We start from the raw sequence: 4153 nt of genomic DNA on the forward strand, positions 1-4153 counted from the left end.
AGTTGGAATAATCCTATGGAAGCAGTCTATTTCTCACTATGGTCTGTCATTGTAGTTTCATTAAGTTATTAAATTTCTACTAATAAAATATGCGTTCAGTTTAATGAACAAAAGTGTACCGGGTCTATCGTGCTACATAGCCAATGATAGCAAGACAACAGACATAAAACTTTTGTTAAAATTATAGGTCATTGGCCCATTCACATTAATTTCTGGTACAGTGGGCCCCCACAATGATGTGGTTAATTGATCTAGCGGTTCTAGAACTTATCGGAACATGCGTGAGTGATCATTTGATTGATGCTTACCATTTGAACTAATTTTAGTCGGTTAGAACTGTTTCACTTAAATAACCTGATGTTATTTCTTATTATATAGTACACTATCGAACTATAAAACATATTCTACACCAATATTAACTTATCATATTCTATCTGTATAACTTAAAAACACTTAAACCATATAAAAAACTCTGGTTCACTTGGAAAGGCCGGCTTAGCTCACTGTCTTTCATCAAAGCAACAACCCCCTAAGCGATGCACAGTTAAAACCTGTAATTCGCCTAGCATGCAGCTGAGCTACCGAGCAACTAGTACTCTCGAGAGCTTTTCTCTCGCATGCATGTAGACGATCCATATTTCTAAGCACTCAAGTTTGAGATGGATAGACGAGTACCAAGCAATGGGCGCTGCAAAAACCATCTACCAATTGGCTCACGCGACAGGTCCCTCAGGTGACGTGCTCACGTACGTGTGCATGTCGTCTCATGCTACGGCATTGACCCTTACGTGGAGCGCCTTCTTGGCCTGCTAAAACTCGTAAATCTTTACGCCAAAAGACGTATCTAATGCTTCTCCTAATATACGACAACTAGCTAGGCTTTTTGTCCTCAATCAATCCATCCATCAATTTTATCAGCAAATCGGTACTGTGTATTGGCTTACGTATAGGCTCGTTTGGAATGACGAATTCTACTGAAACTGCTTAGAGGATTAATTTAATTGCAATGTTTTCCGCAAAATTAATTATTGTTCCAAACATGCTGCTAGCTAGAAGTGTGATTAAATTGTAACCAAAAGCTGGAAAGTGTGAAGTATTATAAACACATTCACCGATCAAGTTGGCGTAGAGAGCTGGCCCTAAGCCAAGTTGGCACACACTCTCGCTACATGGTGAAGGAAAAGAAAATGTGGAACTAATGCGGAGAAAGAACAAAATGTCGATCAGGATGCTAACGATAAACAATTAATCCTCACAAATGTTGCACGGAAGGAGTTAACTTCTCTTGTTTGCACTACGTACATGCAGAATATGGAGGTTGAAAGAAACATAGACATGATGCTTATTGGGGTCCGTTTCGGATTTTAGTGGTTTTATCAATGTTTCCCTTGACTAACTAGGTTCCACCGCACAACGCAATACAACATTAGCATATTAACCATAAATTGACTCTTTGATATGTGGACCTAGCTAGAGAGCTTGTAACCTGTCAATGTTTCCATTCACATATAAAAGTAACCTTTTAGTATTGTAGAACTTTACATGAGAGGAGGATAAGGAACTAGACATAGAAGGCAAAGCAAATTGGAGCAAATAAGGTGGTGGATCTACTAAGCTTCGGCTAAATTAGCACAAACGTCCTTGGAAAAGGAACTTTGATAAATTAGTGTGTTAAAAGTTGCTTGAGCACATCCGATCCTGCGCGAGAGAAGATAATTTATGTGATCTTGCTAGTGTTCTGTACCTAATCTTCGACAAGCCATCTTTTCAAATGTTTATAGAACCACATAGTGGTAAGAATGCCAAAATCATCGCAACATGCTTTAGTTAAGTGGTTACTGGATGATTTGTGCCATTATTTTACCCCCTTTGTTTCCTTATTCAGAAAAATCTCTATTCAGAAAGACGAGTACTATATCTGTACTTCTCTACACGCTTGGCTAAGTTTAAGTGATCTAACTTTATTACTCATAATCAATCAGTCGCACTCATATTTCGTAGCTTGATCAGGTAGCTAATTATCTTACGGAGAAGAAGAGTCTTGACTTTCAACGGGGTGGCTAGTCCAGGGGCTGGTCATTTTATCGCTTTGCTTGTTTAGAATAAATTTACCACAGGTTTTCCTTTCTTCATTGAGCTTGAAGCAAATAACCACTGGCTAGGAGCGAGAGCTCTCATTTCGCTGATACCTGATGGCATGCATTATATATGTTAGGTTCATAGTGTGAAATTTTGATGAATTCTAGTGTCTTATAAAATTCTCATGTTCGAACTAACCCGTTACAAGTTCCAAATCTATGTAATGATAGTAACTTTTTAGAGAGAAAAGAAAAAACTAGTTAGTGTGCATTTCCACATCAAATCAATAATAGTAACTGTTCACGTGTTTAGCCAAACTCTCCACCGCCACCACCCACCTTCACAGCCATCCCCTGCCTCCCCTCAATGATACAGGTTAGGTTTGGGAAGTGCAAGAACCAAACAGACCTTACATGGCTACATTGGTGAGCAGTGGCGGAGCCAGGATGGCACATGGACAGGTGCTGGCCCAATAGACAGGTGCTGAGCCAGTAAAAATTTAACTAAATTCTAGTTTTTTGGGCCTAAATTACACATGTTTACCTTTAGTTCACTGGGCTAGGCCCGTGCTGTAGCACCCCCAGCACGGGCCCTGGCTCCGCCCCTGTTGGTGAGCCTTGTCTGATGGAAGAATGTGATTGGGAGGGAGTTACAAAGCTGGTAGAGCTAGAAAAAGTCCACTCCCTCTAGTTCAAAATAAGTATTATTTTGGGTTGCGTATTTTTTATGTGTTGAATTTGAATAATTTAAAATGATATAGGTAAATTTGTCTCAAAAATACTTTTACAATAGTATACTTTCGATATATATTTTATTAATATATTAAAAAATAGATAAAGTTGTATTTTAGGAACCGTATCGATGCCAAAAAATAACACTTATTTTAGATTAGAGGGAGTATTTTACATGAGAAACAACATTTTCCACGGACCAACAGGCAACATCTAAGGTACTCACTCCATCCAGTTTTCTAATGCGTCTTTTGCTTGTGAGCTTGTCCAGAAGTGTTAGGCGTATTTGGCTTCCCCATACAAAGCTGTGTATTTTGGCCACTAATACCCTATTAACTCCAACCGCTGCATGTCTCTAGCTCCCTCATATTCATACTTAATTTAATTGGGTGCATGAATGCATATGAAGCTAACAATCAGACAGCGACTCCATCGAACCATCACCAAAATAAACCACAAATAACTCAACGAGAACTCCATAAACAAGAGTGATGAAGAGAAAGAGCCCATCAGCAACTGCATGGTGGTCCCAGACTCCATGGGGGAGGGCGAGGGTGAGTCCATCAGTTTGTACTCGTAGCTTACCTCAGTTACAATTGTTGTCGTCATGGAATGGTTCATTCAGATCAGGCGCAGATGACTATTGCTTATGAGCATTCTAATGAAAGAGAGCTAACCCCGATCCAATATTCTGGTGGTACTTAGGCGTCTTTTACCATGCATAGAATAATGCATGCATTGAAAAGGAGGTTGTATCATGCATATTGTGAGAACATAAGACACGTGTAGATGCTGTGGTGACGTTTAGGTACAGCATAAGGTGTGGTGCATTTGGCAAAGCCCTTAGACTATTCCCAGTAGGGAGTTTCGTAATGTTATTTTCAAAGTGCCACATCAACAAGACAGCAATAAATTAATAGTTGAAATATTTTTTTAATGTATAGGTTTATTTTTTTGTTTCATATTCTCTTTATGCAAGACTCATGAGGTGTTAGACTTCGTGTCCAGTGGTTTCATCTAGATAAAACTACTTTGATCTCTCTTCTTAATTAGCTTACCATATCATTAAAAATGATGATATGACACTCATTAAATAAAAATGAAACTGTTATTGAGAGTAGTCTTACTTTAACTTCAATTTTATGCTCCCAAATCAATTTCAGGCATCTCCTCTCTTACCAGAAAGTCCAAGCCCCTTGGTTACCACCACTAATTTATCTTTTCCAGTAAATTAACCCATCCGGCGACCCTAGCCAATCAGGAGAGAAACCCCATCCTCGATTTCCTTGCTAAATAAAGGAAGGAAAACATCTAGAGGAAAGACAGCTTGCAAAACAGAAGAC

This window comes from Phragmites australis, chromosome 7 (assembly GCF_958298935.1).
Source record: "Phragmites australis chromosome 7, lpPhrAust1.1, whole genome shotgun sequence".
NCBI classification, from domain to species: domain Eukaryota; kingdom Viridiplantae; phylum Streptophyta; class Magnoliopsida; order Poales; family Poaceae; genus Phragmites; species Phragmites australis.